Consider the following 21,222-nt stretch of genomic DNA (forward strand, 5'->3'; position numbering starts at 1 on the left):
AGAGTTGCATTATTTTGGTTTTGGATCCAGCCATATGTCTCCAGACACAATATATGTAGTGCTCAGGAGAGAGCAGGGTGCTGGGCCCAGTGATACATCGCAATCTCTTCTTGGGCAGAGTTCAAACAGTAGAGGAGAGTCACATCACCGAGGTTGTAGGTCCAGCAATACATCACAATACTTTCTGAGAGGAGGACCAAAGCAGGAGAGCCACATCACCTAAGTCAGAGCCCCAGAGATACGGCACAATGCCTTCTGTAGGTAGGGCTCAGGAAGAAGAGGAAAGTGACATAACCTAGGGGTTACCGCCAGCTATATGTCACAATCACCCCAAGGGGCAGGGACAGTGCATGAGAGGAGGGTCACATCAAGTAGGTGCTGAGCAAATCAATATGTAACAATCAGAGAAGAGTGTCATCTCCTACATGCTGGGCCATGAGATATGTTACAACATCCCCTATGGGCAAAGCCCAGGTAATAGAAGAGATTTACATCAAATAGTTGATGGGCTAAGAGACACTTCACAATGCCCCCTGTAGAAAGAGACTAGGAGAAATAAATCCAATTGCCTGTGTGCTGGGCCCAGGGAAAAGTCAATTTTTCATCTGTGGACATGGCCCAGGCAGATGAGGAGAGTCACATCATTTAGATGCTGGGCACAGAGATATGTAACAATCTCTTCTATAAGCAAAACCCTGGTAAGAAAAAAAAGACACATCAAATATTTTATGGACCCAGAGATATGTCATGATGTTTCCTCTTGACAGAGTCAAGGCAAGAAAGTCACATCACCTTGGTCCTGGGCCCAGCAATAGGTCAAAATGCCTTCTGAAGACAGGGACAAGACAAATGAGTAACATCTTAAAGCTGGGCCCAACATATGTGCAAAAATCTCCCCTGTGGGCAGAACCTAGGAAGAAGAGAAGTGTCACATTAGCTAGGTGCTGAGCTCAGAGATATGTCACCCTCTCTCCTGTGAGCAGAAACCAGGCAAGAGTACATTACCTGGGTGACGAGTGCAGAGAGATGTCACCATCCCCCCTTTAGGCTGGGCCCAGGCAGAAGAGTCACATCACCCGGGTGTTAAAATGAGCAATATGTCAGAATGCCCCTTGTGGGCAACACCAAAGTAGGAGAGAAAACTTATATCACCTGAGTACAAGTCCCAGTGGTATGTCACAATGCCTTCTGTAAGAAGCACCAAGGCTTGAGAATAGAGTCATCTCACCTGGGTGCTGGGTCCAACTATATATCACGATTCTATTTGTGAACCGAGCCCAGGCAGAAGAATCAAATCAGGTATTTGACAGAGGTGTATGTCACAATCTCACCTTCAAAAAAATCCAGGGATGAGATTATGAGTCTCTCACATGTCCTGGTTCTAGGTCTGAGAGTCAACATGTCTTGTATGTTGTGTGAAACACACGAGTCACAATCTCAATTGTGAACTGGATCTGTGCAGCAACTTCCCAATGTTTTCTGGGCATTGTGTCCCCTTAGATAAGTCACAGCCTGACACGTGTGCTAAATGATGGTTTGAGGGTCACCGAACCCATGCATAACAAATCCATGTATGACAGTCAACATTGCAACTCTTGACTGCCTCTAGATATAAGATTCAAAACCTCAACAGTGGGCCATGCTCATGTGAGAGGACAACAATCTTTACTCTTGACTGTGTCTCTTACTAGTGTTACAATCTCACCTTTAAGCTGGGCTCTGTTAGTGCACTCTCTGTACCACTCAAAGAAGTTATGAGATACATGGTTTGGCTCTATGTCCTCACCCAAATCTCATCTACAATTGTAATCTCCACGTGTTAAGGGAGGAAGGTAATTGGATCATGGGGCAGTTTCCCCTATGCTGTTTTCGTGAAAGTGAGTGAGTTCTCAGGAGATCTGATGGTTTTAAGTGTTGGAAGTTCCTCCTTCATCACTTTCTCCCTCCTGCCACCTTGTGAAGAAGGTCCCTGCTTCCCCTTCTGCCATGATTATATATTCCCTGAGGCCTTCTCAGCCATGTGGAACTGTGAGTCAATTAAACCTCTTTTCTACATAAATTTCCTGGTCTTGAGGAGTTCTTTATAGCAGTGTGAAAATGAACTAGTACAATATGATATGCATGAGAGTTGCAATCTGTATTAAGACCTTTATGCTGATATGGACCCATGATTGCATGTGTCATTCTAAGCTCAGGTGTGAGAGTCAACACTTCCCCAGTTGGCTGGGTCTAAATAGAAAAGTACTCATCTGCCTATGAGCTGGGTTTAGAAATGGGTCACTAATCTCATATGTGGCCAGACGTTAACATATGACTGACACAATTCCATCTGTAGACTGTGTCTATGCGTGAGATTCAGAATGTCACCAGTGGGTTGTGTCCATGTGTGAGGATGACTATTTTAAGGATTGGTAGAGTGTGTATACCAGAAACACAATATCTCCTGTGTCCTTGGACTTGTGATGACACTCTCTGTACCACTTGAGGGCTTTACACAATATGCAAGAGAGTGGTAAATCTCTGTGATCTTCATACAAAGAGGACACCCAGGATCTTACCTTTTCCCTAAGCCTAGTTATCTTTCTTATTGGCTAGTTCAAGGTATGACAGTCATCATCACACCTGTGAGATGGGCCAAGATATATGTCACAATACCCCTCTGGTTTAGGAGTAAGCAGGAGAGTAACATTACCTGGGTTTGGGGCCAGATGTATGTCACAATCTTCTCTCAGGGCTCAGCAATATGTCACAACGATCTATGTATTCAAGACCCTGTCAAAAGGGCCTCATCACCTTGTTGCAGGGTCCAGTGATACGTCATAATCTTTTCTGTTGGAGGATCCAGGCAGAAAATAAGAATCACATTTCCTAGGTAGCGTATGCAGATATATATCACAAGGCCCCCTATGGGCAGTTCCCAGGCAGGAACCTCTTATTTTCTAGGTGTTGGACCTGACGTTATTTCACAATACACCAAATATTTGGGGTCTGGGATAAAGGAGTCACATCACATAGGTGCTGGGCCAAGTGATATGTTAAAAAATTATGGTGTAATACCCCTGTGGGCAGGGCTCTTGCAGAAGAGGTGCGTCTCATCGTTGTTAAGATAGGTCATATATCACAGTACACAATTTATACTGAGCTCAGGCAGGAGAAAAGAATAACATTACCTATGTGCTGGGCTCAGTGATACATCACAATACCTCCTTGGTCAGAGCCCAAGAAGTAGAAGAGAGTTACCTCACCTAGGTGCTGAGTCCATCAACATGTCACAATACTCACTGAAGAAAGGGCCCAAGAATAAGAATTCCATCATTTTTGGTGAGGGGCCAAGAGATATGTACCAACTCTTTCTGTATGTAGGGCTTAGGAGAAAAGAAAGAGTCGCATAACCTGTCACATAATCTAGACAGATGAGACCAGCTCTATGTCAAAATTACAACAGATGTCAGAGTCCAGGCATGAGAGGAGAATCACATCACATAAATATTGGTTGAAGGGATATGCCACAATCCCCACTGGGGACCGAAGAAGAAAAATAAGGAGAATTACACCATCTAGGTAATGGGCCCAGAGATACGTTGCAGTGACCCCTGTGGGCAATGGCCAGGCAGTAGAAGGACATCGCCTGTGTGTAGGGCTTAGGGATAATTCACTCTAACTGTTGTGGGCATAGCACAGGCAAACGAGGAGAGTCACAACACCTAGGTGCTGGAATCAGAGACATGTCACAATCTCTTCTAATGGCAAAGCCCAAGTAAATGAGAAGAGTCACAGCAAATAGTTCATTAACTTAGAGATACGTCACAGGGCCCCCCTGTGGGCAAGGTCCAGGGAAGAGACTCACATCATCTTGATGCTGAGCCCAGCAATATGTCACAAAGCTTTCTGAAGTCAGGACCAAGGCAAAAGGGTAACATCACCTTATTGTTGGGTCCAGAGACATATCACAATCTGTCCTGCAAGCAGAACCTAAAAAGAATAGAAGATTCACATCAACTCAATGCTGGGCCCAGTGATAGGTCACAATATTCCCTGTGAGCAGAGATCAGGCAGAAGTGAGTCACATCACCTGGCTAATGGGTGCAGAGATGTCACAATGCCTCCTGACGGCAAGGCCCAGGCAGGAGAGTTACATCACCTGGGTTTTGGACCCAGTAATATATCACAATGGGTCATTTGGGCAGGGTACAGGCAGGAGAATCACATAACCTGGGTGTGGGGCCCAGTGCTACATCACAATGCCTTCTGTGCACAGTGACAAAAGACAAGGGTAGACTCACATTAACTGGATATAAGGCCTAGTGACAGTGATATGTCACAGTGCTGTCTGTGGGCAGTGCCAAGGCAGTGGACTAGCGTCCCATCATGAAGGTGCTGGGTTTAGCAAGATGTCAAAATTCCATCTGTGGGATGGGCACAGGCAGAAGCGTCAAATCACTTAGTTGCTGGATAGAGGCATATGTCACACAATCTCAGATGCAGAATGATACAGACATAAAATCAAAATTCTTGCATATGAACCAGTTCTAAGTATGGGAATCAACATCTCCTCTATGTTAAGTCTAAGTACATGAGTCACAATCTTTTTTTTTTTTTTTGAGATGGGATGTCACTCTGTCACCCAGGCTGGAGTGCAGTGGCATGATCTTGGCTCACTGCAACCTCCGGCTCCCAGGTTCAAGTGATTCTCCTGTCTCAGCCTCCTGAGAAGCTGGGACTACAGGCTCACGTCATCATGTCCAGTTAATTTTTGTATCTTTAGTAGAGACGGGGTTTTACCATATTGGTCAGTCTTGTTTCAAACTCTTGACCTCAGGTGATCTACCTGCCTTAGCCTCCCAAAGTGTTAGGGTTATAGGCGTGAGCCATCACGTCTGGCCAAGTCACAATCTTAATGGACTAGGCCTTTGCATGAGAAGCTCGCTTTCTTCAGTGCACTAAACCTCCTTAGTAGAGTCACAGCCTCACAGGTGGGCTGAATCTTGATCTGAGAGTCACCAGCCCACCTGTGCACTGGATCCACATGTAACAGTCACTCTTTCAAGTTTTGACCATCTCCAAATGTGACATTCAGAACCTCAAAAGTTGGCCGTGTTCATGTGGCAGTATGGCAACATTGTCAACTGGATGTGCATACAAGTGTTAAAATCTCACCTGGGCTGTGCCTTGTCAGGAAACTCTTCGTAGCACCTGAGGGCTTTATGCATGAGAGTCTCAATATGATCAGAGACCTCCGTGCTGGTGGGACCCATGGTTATAATTTGTATCCTAACCTCTAGTCTCAGAGTCAACTTCTCTCCAATTGGCTGGGTCCAAATGAAAGTTTCCTTACCTACCAATGAACTAGGTTTAGAAATGAGTCACCGTCAACTGTAGCATATGACAGAAACAATTCCAGCTGTGTACTGTGTCAACCTGTGAGATTCAGGATCTCACCTGTGGGCTCTGTCCATGTGGAAGGGTGAAAATCCTGATGGATAGTAGGATGAGAAACACAAACTCATTTGGATGCTGGGGTCTGTGATGACATTTTTTTCCACACTAGGGCTTTATACAGTGTGTGAGAAAGTAGTAATTTTCTATACCTTCATAAAAGAGGACACATGGGATCTTACCTGTTTCTCTAATTCCAGCTAAAACAGACAGTGTCTTTTCTATTAGCTGGTGTGTGGTATGACAGTCACCATTGCAACTGCTGGCTGGACCAAGATATTTGTCACAGTCTTACCTGTGTGTAGGAAGCAAACAGGAGGGTCACATCACCTGTGTTCTGGGCCAGGAATATGTCACAATCTTCCCTGACACAAGGGACCAGGCAGAAGAGTCACATCACCTGGGTACTCAGCCAGGAATATGTTACAATCCCCTCCTGAAAGCAGGGTGCAGGCTGCAGAGTCACCTCACCTCGGTAATGGGCCCAGTGATGTGTCAAAATGCTTTCTGTGGGCAAGGCCCAATTACAAGAGACTCATCATCTGTTTGCTGAGGCCAGCAATATGTCACTGTCTTTCCTGTAGGCAGTGTGAAGGCAGAAGAAGACAGCCACATCTCTCAGATGATGAATGCAGAGATATGTCACCAGGTCCACTGTGGACAGCCCCAGGCAGGAGCCTTCTACTTTCTAGGTATTGGGCCCAGTGATATGTCACAAAACCCAAAACATGTGGGGACCAGGCCAAAAAAAACAAAAAAAAAACAAAAAAAAAAAAGAGAGAGAGACTCACCTTGCCTCGATGCCGGGTCAAATGGTATATCACAATCTTATTTGGCAGGTCCCAGGCAACAAAAATGTGTCACATCTCCTAGGTGATGAATAAACAGTATCATCTAATACCCCTGTCTTCAAGGCTCATGGAGAAGAGTCACATCACCTGCTTGTTGGGTTCAGCCATATATTACTATACCCAATGTGTACTGGGCCCAGGCAGGAGAGGAGAGTAACATCCCCTAGGTCCTGTGTCCAGGGATACATCGCAATGCCTCCTTGAGCAGAGCCCAATAAGTAGAGAAGAGTCACATTACTTAGGTACCAGGTACAACAATTTGTCACAATACTTCCTGAGAGAAAGGCCTAGGCAGAAGTGTCACATCACCTTGGTGAGGTGAAGAAATATGGGGCAATGTCCCTGGCAGTAGGGCTAGAAAAAAAGAGATGCATCACATAATGTAGGGTCAGTGCTCACTTATCTGTCACAATCACACCAGTGGGCAGGGCTCAGCAAAAGTGGAGAGTAATATTATGTAGGTGCTGCAGCAAGCAATATGTCATAATTTCCATGGTGGACAGGTCCAACAAAGAAAATGAGAATCAAATCATGTAGGTCATGAGCCCAGAGATACGTCACCATGGCCCTTGTGAGCAATAACAAGGCAGAGGAATGACATTGCTTGTGTGCTGGGCCCAGTGATAGTTCATTATTCCTTCTGTGGGCCTGGCACAGGCGAAAGAGAAGAGTCACAACACCTAGCTGCTTGGCCCAGAAATATGTCACTACCTCTTCTATGGGCAAAGTCCACGTAAAACAGCAGAGTCACATCAAATAATTGATGCAGCCAGAGATATGTCATAATGCCTTCTGTTGGCAGGGCCCATGCAAGAGAGTCTTAACATCTAGATGTTGGACATAGCCATATGTCACAATACACAATGTATTCAGGGCTCAGGCAAGAGATGATAGTCACATCATTTAGGTCTTGGATCCATGAAAACATTACAATTATTCCTCGAGCAAAGGCTAAGCAGCAGAGGAGAGTCACACCACCTAGGCTTTAGGTCCAGCAATACCTTGCAATGACCCCTGAGAGGATGGCCCAGGTAAAAGGGTAGCATCTTGTACATGAGAGGTCTAGAAATATGTCACAATTCTCTGTGTGGGTAAAGAACAGAATGAAGAGGGAAGTTATATAACCTAATAAGTGGGCTGATCTATATGTCACAATCACTCTAGCGGGAAGAGCTCAAACACAGGGGGAGGGCTGCACCACACAAGTGCTGCATATTTTGCAATACAGAATGTATGCAGAGCCCAGAAAGGAGAGGACAGTCACATCCCCTAGGTACTGCTCCCAGCAATACATTACAATCTCCTCTAGGGCAAAAGCCCAAGCAGTAGAGGTAATCCTTGCTGCTGGACCCAAAAATATGGCACAATACACCCTGAAAAAGGTCCCAGGCAGAAGAATCACATCGCTTCAGGAGGGTTCCAGCAATATGTCAAAATGCCTCCTGTGGGTAAGGCTCAGGAAGAAGAGAAGAGAAAAATAACCTAGGGGCTGGGGCCAGCCATATGTTACAACAACCTCAGTGAGCAGGGCCCAGGTATGAGAGGAGGGTCACATAACATAGACACTGTGCCAAGTGATATGTCACAAGTCACACTGTGGACAGGTCTCTAGAAATAAAGGTGCATCACATAATCCAGTTGATGGTCACAGAGATACATCACAATGTATTTATCTCTTGTCCTTATGGACAAGAACCAGGTAGAATAGTCACATCTCCTATGGACTGTGTCCAGGGATAATTTACTCTCCCTTCTGTGTATCAGAGCCCAGGAAAAAGGAGAGTCACATTATCTAGGTGCTGGGGCCAGAGATATGTCACAATTTCACCTGCTGGCAAATACCAAGTAAGAGAGGAGAGTAGCATCAAATAGATTATGGGTCCAGAAATATGTCACAATTCCCCTTGTAGGCAGAATCTAGGCAGGAGACTTACATCACCTGGGTTTTAGACCTAGAAATACATCACAAGATGCAATTTGGGCAATGTCAAGACAAAAGAATAAAAAACATATACTCTAGGTGCTAGGTGCAGAAATATGTCACAATTTCATGTGACATTCCTGGACCTAACACCTAGGGTATATGTCTTTATTGTGACATCCTCACTCAAGTGCTTGGAAGAAGTGCATGTCACAATCAGAGCTGTAGGTAGGTTCAAGGATAAGATTAAAAATCTCACACATGTCCCTATGAGCGCAAACACCTCTTGTATGTTGGGTCTAAGTACAAAATTCCCAATATAAACAGTGGACTGAATCTGTGCCTGAGAACTTCAATCCCTTCTTTGGACCGTATCTTATTCATGGAGTAATAGCCTCACAGGTAAGTTGAATCTTAGTCTGAAATTCACCAACCCACCTGGGAATTGCATCCAAGTATGAGAGTCAATTATCCAACTTTTAACTTCCTCCTAATGTGAGATTCAGAACCTCAGCAGTAAGCTGAGTTCATGTGCAAGAATGAAAATCTTTACTATGAGCTTTGTGTGCATAAGAGTGTCACAATCTCACCTGGGCTAGAGATATGTTACAATCTCCTGAAAGCAGGACACGGGCAGCAAAGTCACCTCACCTGGATGCCGAGCCCAGCAGTAAATCACAATGCTCTCTGTTAGCAAGGAACATGAAGGAGAGACACATCACCTGGGCTTCTGGGACCAGTGATACATCACAATCTCCCCTGAGGCAAGAACATAGAAGAAGAAGAGTCACATCAGCATGGTGCTGGGTCAGTCATAGGTCACAATCCCCTCTGTGAGCAGGAACCAGGCAGGAGAAGTGAGTCCCAACAATGTCCCCTTTGGACAGTGTCAAGGCAGGATAATAGGGTCATATCACCTAGGTGCTCGGTTCAACAATAAGTCACAATCCTGTATGTGGGCTGGGCCCAGACTACAGATCAAATCACTCAGGTGCTGGCCAGAGGCATATATCACATTTACACCTGTAGGAAGGTCATAAAATGATATTTACAATCCAGCACATGTCCTGTTGCTAAGTATGTAGTTAACACCTCATGTATCTTGGGTGTAAGTACATGAGTTCATCTCAACAATAAACTGGATCTGTGCATGAGAGGAACATTCCTTCCTGTGTGCTGTTTTATCTGAGTGAAGTTACAGCCTCAAAGGTGTGCTGAATATTGGTCTTAGAGTCATCAACCTACCTGTGGATCAGATTCACATATGAGAGTCAATTTTCCAATGTTTGACTGCTTTTTGTTGTGAAATCCAGAGCCTTAACAATGAGCTGTGTTCATGTGGGAAGATGACTATTGGAGGAACCAGCCCCCAATATTTTAACATAGGTTCTTTCTATTTTCCTTGTCAGCAAGTTTTTATTAGGGATTTTAAAAGGGGAGGGGATATACCCAAAGGATTATACGTCATGCTGCTATAAAGATACATGCACACGTATGTTTACTGCGGCACTATTCACAATAGCAAAGACTTGGAATCAACCCAAATGTCCATCAGTGACAGACTGGATTAAGAAAATGCGGCACATACACACCATGGAATGGTATGCAGCCATAAAAAAGGATGAGTTCGTGTCCTTTGTAGGGACATGGATGCAGCTGGAAACCATCATTCTCAGCAAACTATCTCAAGAACAGAAAACCAAACACTGCATGTTCTCACTGATAGGTGGGAACTGAACAATGAGATCACTTGGACACAAGAAGGGGAACATCACACACTAGGGCCTATTGTGGGGAGGCGGGAGGGGAGAGGGGGAAGGAGGGAGCGGGGGAGGGGAGAAGGGGAGGGGGAAGGGATAGCGTTAGGAGATATACCTAATGTAAATGACAAGTTAATGGGTGCAGCACACCAACATGGCACATGTATACATATGTAACAATCCTACATGTTGTGCACATGTACCGTAGAACTTAAAGTATAATTTAAAAAAAAAAGGGGGGGGGAAGGATGCACGAACAGGGAGTAGGTCACAAAGATCACATGCTTCAAAGGGCAATAAAGATCACAAGGCAAAGGCAAAATTAGAATTACTGATGAGGATCTATGTCCCGCTGTGCACATATTGTCTTGATAAACATTTTAATAGGAAATGGGGTTCAAGAACAGATAACCAGTCTGACCAAAATTTACCAGGCTGGAATTTCTCAATCCCAGCAAGCCTGAGGGTAGTGCAGGAGACCAGGGCATATCAGTAGCTAAGACAGACAGTATCTTTCATACTGGCTGGCTCAAGTTGTAAGAGTCATTATGACACCTGTAAACTGAATGAAGACATATGTGACAATCCCACAACTGGGTAAGGAGGGAGTGAGCAGGAGAATCACATCACCTGGGTGCTGTGCCAGAGATATTTACAACCTTCTCTGAGGGCAGTGACCAGGCAGGAGAGTCACATCATGTTGTTGCTGGGCTGGAATTATGTCATAATTTGTTCTGAGAGTAGGGACCAGGCAAGAGAGTCACAGTACCTGTGTTTTTAGCCAGAGATGTTATAATCCCCTCCTGAAAGCAGGACTAAAGCAGCAGAGTCCCTTCACCTGGTTGCTGGGCCTAACGATGTGTCATAGTGTCTTCTGTGGCTAGGCCCAATCAGCAAAGGCACATTACCAAGTGCTGGCTCCAGTGATGTGTCACAATGCTTTTGGCATGGCCCAGGCAGAAGAGGAAATTTGAAACACCTAGGTGATGAAGAAAAAGACACATTTTAATAACCTTGTGGGCAGACCCATGCAGGAGAGTCACATCACCTAGGTGTTGGATCCAGCCATATTTCACAATACACGATATACGTGGGGCCCAGGCAGGAGAGGAGAGTTACATCACATGCTTACTGGGCTCAGTGATATGTCACCATCTCCCCTGTGCACCGGGTGCAGACAGAAGAGGAGAGTCACATTTCCTAAGTGATAGATGTAGTGATATGTTACAGGTCTTCTATGGCCAGGGCCCAGGCAGGAGCCTTTTATTTTCTAGATGTTTAGTGCAAAAATGTGTCACAATATCCTAAATATCCGGGGCCCAGACAAAAGAAGAGTGTCATGTCACCTAGAGTTTGTGTCCAGTAATATGTCACAACCCCCACTTTTTGTAAGACCCAGGCAGAGGAGGAGAGACACATCACATAGGAAACAGACATAAAAAATATATTAAAATGCCTTTGTGAGCAGGACTTACGTGAGATAGTAGCTATCACTTAGGTGTGATAACATGCAATATGTCACAACACACAATGTATGCAGGGCCCAGGCAGGAGAGGAGAGTCACATCACCTAGGTGCGGAGCATATCAACACATAAAAATTCCTTATTGGTCAGAGTCCAAGATGTTGAGAGAGTCACATCACCTAAAAGCTTGGTTCAGCAATATGTCACAATACCCTCTGAGTGAAGACCCCAGGCAGGACAGTGAGTCACATCACTTAGCTAAGAGACCCAGAGATATGTTACAATGCTTTTTCTGACAAAGTTCCAGGCAAAAGAAACACATCATCTGGTTTCTGGATCCAGTGATATGTCACAATTCTTTCTGTGGTCTGGGTGCAGGCAGAGGTGAGGAGTCACATTTTCCAGGTGTGACGTCACAATGCCTACTGTGGGGATGATCCAAGCAAGAAACTCAAATCACCTTGGTAATAGTCCAAGCAATTTGTAATAGTGCCTTTAGAAGCAGGGATAAGGCAAAAAGTGACATCACTTCGGTGTTGTGTCCAGTGATTTGTCACCATGCTTCCTATAAACATTACCAAGGCAGAACAGGAGACTCACATCACCTGGGGGCAAGGCCTACCAGTACGTCACAATGCCCCTGTGGATATTGGTAACGAAAAAGAGTAGAGTCACATCACCTAGCTGAACACGGTATCTTTTTTCAAGCTTAAACTTTCTAAAAGGTTAGCAGTGTTCTCTCTAAAACACAGAGCTGCTCACATTACAGCCCTGCTCCAAATCCCATTTGATGGCTCATAACAGCCTACACAGCTGAGTCCCTATCCATTTTCCTAAGGCCAAACATCTTTTATCATGTCAACGCTACACAACACTCCCAAATGATATTCTCTTGTCACACTCTACTTCTTGTCCTACCCTGCGCTCAAATAAGTCTCATATTTTAATACTTCAAGTCCTGTACTTAAACTGCTTTTTTGCCCAAATTTGCATTTATTCTTTCCCGCATTCTTCTTCTACACATGAAAAACCTGCATATTTGAGGGTATCACCTTTTCTTTCCACTGCAGTTTCTCACTTGTCGATTCTCCACTTGTTCTTGCTGGTTGTGAGGCACTGGTGAATTTTAGAACTAGAACCATATTATATCCATCATTGTAGTTCTAGAGCCTGGTACCGGGTGTAGGTGTCAAAGAATGGTTCCCAATGCAAGCTTGCTGAAAGTGATATTCAACAGATGAGAAAAGAAAGAAGCCAGAATGCTGGTCTACTCATCCAGATTGCTTTTCACTATTGTTTTGCTGAAACTCTCCCAATGTCATGAGAAAAATAACTGATAATAATACTAGTAGTAAATACAGAAGATAAGTCAGTTAAAATTGAGCTGGTAACACGCATGACTTCAATTCTCTATTTATTCCTAGTTTCAAAATAGTCCTTATCCACAGGTAGGAAGAAACAGGAAACAGACCCTCAAGTGCCTATCACAATGCAAGACCTGCCAATTTCATAACTTGCTCAGGTACCCTCATAAAAGAAGTTAGGCACACTGGTGACCCCATCTCAAACACATTCAAAAAAGACAGAAGGTCTTCCTCTCACTGTCCTCCAGTACATGTGGCTCCTGCTTAAAAAGCAGAACAACAAAGAAATCATACTTCCCAGAGGCTATCACAGTTGATCTTGGACAAATCTTTAGATTAGGTGTGTAGTCAAGTCAATTCAATTGTTGCCCTTCCTTGGCTCATATCATATGTTATGAACTTCTTAGGATCATCCCAATGCAAATTCTGGAGCAAAACTTTGAGTTTCTTTATTATGTAAAGTAACAATAACCTATTATAACAAGCCAATAGACCTATTCTCAAGGTGTTGGCCCTACCCAAAGCAAAACTAAATTTCCCAAACACTTATGAGTTTACAGCTTCAAATCTCTTCAAAAGTAGGCTTCATATGAGTCCTTGAACAGGGCTCATCACTTTCAGTGAGGTTAAAAGTGGGTGTCCACAAAAAAGGTTTCAAGAGATAAGAGAGTCCCCCACTACCCACCACACAGACCAGCAGATCGCAGAGTCCATGCCCACCCTTTTTCACTTCTGGAATATTTCCCCCCATGTGAAAGACCACCTGTTTTTCACACACTATCCTTTCCAATGAGAACATAGTAAAAATTTGATCCTTGATAGGCTTTGTTCAGGGTTTCACTCTACTTTCCCAGTGGGTCTCAGTCTGTCAGCATTCTGCTTTAGTGTTTTGTTGAACTCCCCCTCTTTAAGGCCACACAAATCCAAGTCAGTCAGTTCATGTACTAACACGACCTCTGCAAGCCCCTCAGTCCACAGAACACCAGTCTCCATTCCTGATCATCACACAAGAGAAGGTCTAACTTATGTCCTCAAATATTAGCTAAAATCAGCTGTTGAATAGGTTAGCTGTGATTTATTTCTGGAAACCAGAACCCTGTCCTGGCACACTTACACTTTTTCCTTGGTGTGCCCATCTTTTCCCTTGATGTGCCTAACGGGGAGAACTCTGCACACAGGAGGTTTTCAGTTAGCATTTGTTTGGTGAATGAATCGTGTCTCTATGGTAGGTAGTCTGGCAGGCATCAGAAGCACAGCCCTGGAGACAAACTTAACTGTTTGAGTTCTAATAGCTGGCCCCCTCTCTGGGTCCCTCTTTTCTCATGTGAATCCTGAGGATAATAATTACATCTACATCCCTCTGTCATAGAATTGTAATGAATGAAAAAGACGATGCATTAAAAAAAAAAAAAAAAAAAAAAAGGATGCTGGTAGCTAGTGCTTAATAATTGTTAGATCTTATGACTTCTGCTCTTACCGCTATCATGCTGAGTGTGTTTCCATGTAAAAAAGCTAACAACCAACAAAGTGTGAAAATTAAAGGACAACTTTTGATTATTGACTTATCAGATGGGATTCCTATTGATTAATAGGTCTAGCAGAGGTAGAAGAGAAACAGAATAGGTCATAGGTCACAATCCCCACTGTGAGCTGGAACCAGGCAGGAGAAGTGAGTCCCAACAATGTCCCCTGTGGGCATTGTCAAGGCAGGATAATAAGGCCACATCACTAGGTGCTGGGTCCAGTGATAACTCACAATCCTGTATGTGGGCTGAGCCCAGGCTAGAAAGTTAAATCACTCAGGTGCTGGCCAGAGGCATATATCACATTTACACTTGTAGGAAGGTCATAAAATGATATTTACAATCCAGCACATGTCTTGTTTCTGAGTATGTGAGTTAACGCCTTATGTATGCTGGGTCTTAGTACATAAGTTTATCTCAACAATAAACTGGATCTGTGCATGAGAGGCACAATCCTTCCTGTGTCCTGTTTTAGCTGAGTGAGTTACAGCCTCGCAGGTGTGCTGAATATTGGTCTTAGAGTCATCAACGTACCTGTGGATCAGATTCACATAGGAGAGTCACAGTACCTGTGTTTTCAGCCAGGGATATGTTACAATCCCCTCCTGAAAGCAGGACTAAGGCATCAGAGTCCCTTCAGCTGGTTGCTGGGCCAAACAATATGTCAGAATGTCTTCTGTGGCTAGGTCCAATCAGCAAAGCCACATTATCTAGTGCTGGCTCCAGTGATGTGTCACAACACTTTTTATTAGGATGGTCAAGGCAGAAGAGGAAATCTGAAACAGCTAGGGGATGATCAAAAAGTCACATCCTAATAACCTTGTGGGCAGGACCCATGCAGGAGAGTCACATCACCTAGCTGCAGGGTTCAGTGATATGTCACAATCCCTTCTGCGGGCTGGGCCCAAACAAGGAGAGTCAAATAACTTGGGTGCTGGGAAGAGGCATATTTCACACCTGTAAGGAAGTCCAAGAATGAGATTAAAAATTCCACACATGTCTAAGTTCTAGGTACGAGAGTCAATGCCTCCTGTATGTTGCTTCTATATATGTGATCCACAATCTCTACAATGGATTGAATCCACTCATGAGAGTCTCACATTTTTCTGTGTACTGTGTTCCCTTAATAGAATCACAGTCTCACAGGTGTGCTAGATTTTTGTCTGAGAGACACCAATCAGTCTGTGGACAAGATCCACTTATGAGTGTCAATTTTCCAACTTTTGACTGTCTCCAGGTATGAGATTCAGAATTTCAACAGTGGGCTGTGAAAGGATGATCATCTTTACTATTTGCTGTGTGTGTGTAAGAGTGTCACAATCTTACATTTGTTCAGGGCCATGTTAAGACATGTTCTATATCACCCAAGGGCTTTATATGGTATGCATGGGAGTCACAATTTCCTCTAAATCCTTTGTGCTGGTATGGACCCGTGATAGTGTCTGTAGCTTTAAGCCCAGGTATGACAGTCAACATCTTTCTAATTGGCTGGGTCCAGATAGGAGAGTTTTTAACCTGCCAGAGCTGGGTTTAAAAATGAGTCACCATCACAACTCTGGACAGAAATTCACAAATGAATGTCACAATTTTAACTGTGGACTGCATCCATGTGTGAGATTAAGTTCCTCACTGGTGGGCTTTGTCCACGTGTGAGGGTGACAATCCTAATGGTTGTCAGGGTGAGCACACAAGAAACACAATCTCATCTGCATGCCGGACCTTGTGATGACACTACACTCTCTCTACCACCCAAAGGCTTTATACGATATGTGAAAAAAAAATATATGAGAGAGTGTTAACCTTTTATAACCTTCATACAGAAAGGAAATCCAGGATTTTACCCATTTTCATACACAGCTACGACAGACAGTATGTGTCCTCTTGGCTGGTTCAAAATATTAGAGTCATTATTGCACCTGTTTACTGAGCCAATATATATGTCAAAACCCTACCTACGTGTAGGGAGCAAACAGAAGAGTCACGTCACCTAAGTGCTGGGCCAGGGATATGTGACAATCTTTTCTGAAAGGAGGGACCAGGAAAAAGAGACACATCACCTGGGTTCTCAGCCAGGGACATGTTACAATTCCCCACTGAAAGCAGGGCACAGCCAACAGCAACACATCACTCAGATTCAGGGCTCAGTGACAATGTCACACTGCGACCTTTGGGTAATACCCAGGCATGAAAGACACATCACCTGGTTTCTGGGTTTCACGATATGTAGCAATGTTTCCTTTAAGCAGCATAAACGCAGAGGAGGAGAGTCATATCTCTTAGGTGACAGATGCAAAGATATGTCACAAGGCCTCTGGTGGGCATAGCCCAGGCAGGAGTCTCTCATATTGCTAAATAGGAGCAGTATTAAGTCACAATACCCAGCATATGCAGCAGCCAGGCAAAAAAGAAGAGTTACATTACCTAGGCGCTTAATCCAGTGATATGTTACAATAACCTTTTTTTCTTTTCTTTTCTTCTTTTTCTTTTTTTTTTTGGCAGGGCCCAGGTAGAAGAGAAGAGTCATCATCTAGGTAATGAACGAAAATATTTGTCATTATTTCCCTGTGGGCAGGGCTTGTGCAGAAAATTTGCATCTTCTAGGTGTTGGACTCAGCGATATATTACAAGGTCTGCAACACTTTGGAAGGAGAGGAGAGTCACATCACTTAGGTGCTAGGCCCCCCAATACATCTCAATCACTTATTGGGCAAAGCTCAGGCAGTAAAAAAGAATCACATTACCTAGGTTTGGAATATAGCATATATCACAATAGCCCCTGAGAAGAGGGCTCTGGAAAAAGAGTCACATTGGTGAGAATCTCAGAGATATGTGGCAATTCCACTTTTTGGTATTCACAAAAACGAAGGAAGTCCTATAACCTAGAAGCTGGACTCAGCTCTATGACACAATCACCCTAGTGGGCAAGTCCATTAGGGAGAAGAGTGTCACATCACGTAGGTGCTGGGCAAAGTGGTATGTCAAATTCCCCATGGTGATAGGTCCAGAGACACATCACAATGACCTCTTTAGGCAGAGACCAGGCAGAAGAATTACATCACTTGTGTGTTGGGCCTAGTGGTAAGTCACTCTCATTTATTTGGACATGGCCCAAGCAGAACAGCAGAGTCACATTACCTAATTGCTGGGCCAAAAGATATGTCACAATCTTTTACATGGGCCAAACCCAGGTATAAGAGAAGAGTAACATCAGATAGTAGGTGTTACCAGAGATATGTCACAATGCCTTGTATGAAAGACCCAGGCAGTCAAAATGCATTACTTTGTTGCTTAACTAGGGATATATTACAATCTTTCCTGTGGACATGATGCAGGCAGAAGAGGAGAGTCATATCTCATAGGTGATGGATGCAGAGACATGTCACAAGGCTCCTGTGGGCAGGGTCCAGACTGAGGCCTTCTGTCCACTAGGGTTTGGGTCCAATGATATGTCACAATACCCAAATTATGCACAGTCTAGGCAAAAAAAGGAGAGTCACATCACCTAGGTACTGGGTCCAATGATATATTACTATTTTCTATTTTGGCAGGGCCCAGGCAGAAAGAAAAGCTACATCACCTTGGTGATGAATGAAAATACATGTTATAATAGTTTTGTGGGCAGGACCCCTGCAGGATAGTCACATAGCCTCGGTGTTGGACCCAGAAATATGTCACAGTATATAGAGTATGCAGGGCTGGGGCATGAGACAACAGTTACTTCATTTATTTGTTGAGCCCAGCTATACAATCATTTTTTGAGCAAAGCCTGAGTACTAGAGAAGAGTCACATCACCTAGGTGCTGGGCCCAGCAATGTGTCACAATACCTGCTGAGGGGAGGGTACAGGCAAGAGAGCCATGTCACTTAGGTGAGGGGCCCAGAGATATCTCACAATACCCCCCGTGGGTAGAACTCAGGAAAAAGAAGAGAGTCACATAATCTAGAAGCTGGGCCCCGCTATATGTTACAATCACCCCAGTGGACAGGTCCCAGGCATGAGGATAGAGTTATATCACATAGGTGCTGGGCTGAGCCATTTGCCACAACCTTCACTATGGACAGACCCCAGGAAAAAGAGGACAGTCACATCATTTAGGTAACAAAACCTGAGTTATGTCACAGTTACTTGTTTGGACAGAGGCAAAGAAGTATCACACAACCTGTGTGCTGGACTAAGCAATACGTCACTCTCTCTTTTTTAGGCATGGACCAGGCAGGAGAGAAGAGTCATATCACCTAAGCTCTGGATTCACAGATATATCTCAGTCTCTTTTTTGGGCAATGCTCAGGCAAGAGAGCAGAGTCACATCAAGTGGTTGATGAGCCCAGAGATATATCACATTGCCCCTTGTGGACAGGGACCAGGCAGGAAATTCACATCACCTTGGTGGTAGGATGAGCAATATATCACAGGACGTTTTGAGAGCAGAGCCAAAAAGGTAACATCATCTTGGTGTTGAGTGCAGCAATATGTTACAGTTTTCTTTGTAGGCAGAACCTACAAAGATGGGAAAAGATGGGAACAGTCAAGAGAAGAGAGTCACATCACTTCTGTGGTTGACACAGAGATACCTCATAATGCTCTCTGTAGGCAGGGCCAGGGCATAAGAGTTACACAACCTGGGTGTTAGACCAAGCAACTTGTCAAAAGGGCCGATATGGGCCAGACACAGACAGAAGAGTCACATAACCTGGGTGTGGGGCTCAGTTATACGTCAAAATGCCTACTGTGGGCAGTGGCAAAGCAGGAGAGGAGATTCACATCACCTGCATATAAGGCCCAGTGATATGTTAAAATTCCCCTGTGAGCAGCAGTAAAGCAGAAGAATAGAGTAACATCACCTAGGGTCTGAGTCCAGTGATATGTCACAATTCCACCTGGGTTGGGCCCGGGCAGATATGTCAAATCACAAAGGTTCTGTGAGGTGCATATGTCACAATCACACCTGCAGGAAGGTCCAGTAATGAGATTAACAATCTCGCACATGTCCCGGTTCTCGGTGTGAGAGTCAACACGTGTGAGTTGGAGCCAAACAGATGAGTCACAATCTCAACAATTGACTTAATCCATGTGTGAGATCCTATTTTCTATTTGCATTACTATTAGTACCAGTACCTATTGATTCTTCCACATTCTACATCTTTCTTCTATATGAATGCACATATGAATATTGAGATATATATATATATATATATACAAGATTATATGAGTATATCTATGTAAATATGTGCACAAATACTGTTCCTCAAAAGACATTTTTCAATCTCTTAGCGTATTCTAAGGGTGCAGATGTAGAATTATTTCTCTTCTCTGTCCCCATAGCATGTCAGAATGGAATATAGCTATACAATGTTGTTTGTATAGACAAACAAAGCTTCACTTTCAGGGACAAGGTCTGGGAAATAAGCTGATAGTAAAGCCATGTAACACTTTCTGTGCAAGTTAGCATTTCTGGACCTTGCTTTCCTTCTCAGAGTATGCATGAACTATTCTCATCCACCACTGGGGGCCCGTCTTGATTGATCTACAGTTGTTATTTAGAGAACTGGCTGATTGAATCCACCTGCGCTGATCTAATTGATTGAACTCACCTGGGCTGCGCTTATAGTCCAATTAAAATATTATGGGCTCAAATATTGGCTGAATGGAGTCACCTGGGCTAAACTAATTGGCTAATTTTAATCTCCTTAGGATCAGCTAATTGACTGTAGTTACATGGTTTGAGTTAATTGGCTGATTGAAATCAAAAGTGCTGACCTAATTGGCTGATTGAAATCACCTGGAATGAAGTAATTGATGGCATTTACCTGATCTGAGTTAATTGGCTGATCAGAATTATTACCTAGACCAATCTAACTGGCTAATTGGAATAAACTGGGCTGAGCTAATTGGCTGATTGAAATAATCAGGGCTGAGTAAATGGGCTGGTTGTATTCACCACCCCTGAGGAGAGTAAGTAGGAAAATGACCTCTCACATACTTTTTCTTTTTTTCTTGACAGTTTTGCTTTTATTGCCCAGGCTGAATGAAGTGCAATGGTGCGATCTCAGTTCATCACAACCTCTGTCTCCTAGGTTCAAGCGATCTTCCTGCCTAAGCCTCCCCAGCAGCTGAGATTAATGGTGCCTGCCACCATGCCTGGCTAATTTTTTTGTATTTTTGGTAGAGACAGGGTTTCTTCATATTGATCAGGCTGGTCTCAAACTCCTGACCTCAGGTGATTTGCCCGCCTTGGCCTCCCAAAGTGTTGGGATTACAGGCATGAGCCACCGTGCCTGGCCTTACTTACTTTTAATTTGTTTTATTTATTTATTTATTTATTTATTTATTTATTTATTTATTTATTTTGAGGCAGAGTCTCACTGTCTTGCCCAGGCTGGAGTGCAGTGGCCAGATCTCAGCTCACTGCAAGCTCTGCCTCCCGGGTTTACGCCATTCTCTTGCCTCAGCCTCCGGAGTAGCTGGGACTACAGGCGCCCGCCACCTCGCCCGGCTGGTTTTTTTTTTTTTTTTTTTTTTTGTATTTTTTAGTAGAGACGGGGTTTCACCGTGTTTTATTTATTTATTTATTTTTACAAGACGTACTCATAAATGGACATTACATAGACCTATCTGCCACTCCAGATTCAGGGATCTGAGCTTGACTCCATTTTGATAGGCTGAGGGCAATGGAAGTCATCTCCCATCCCTTCGGAATGGCACTCGCCCATCTGCACCCGTGGCAGCTCCACCCAGGCTCATGCCCTAGGCTTCCAGGCTCACCACAGCTATCCTCCTACTCATAGCAGCATACCATCCTCAGGGCTCTGGTTGGGGGGTTACCGCCCTCACCACTCCTGTCCACTCTCAACTGCTGGCAACAGCTGGGTGTGGGCCCAATGCTTCAGCACCATCTATTTTC

This window comes from Macaca mulatta, chromosome 19, assembly GCF_049350105.2.
Source record: "Macaca mulatta isolate MMU2019108-1 chromosome 19, T2T-MMU8v2.0, whole genome shotgun sequence".
Taxonomy (NCBI): Eukaryota; Metazoa; Chordata; class Mammalia; order Primates; family Cercopithecidae; genus Macaca; species Macaca mulatta.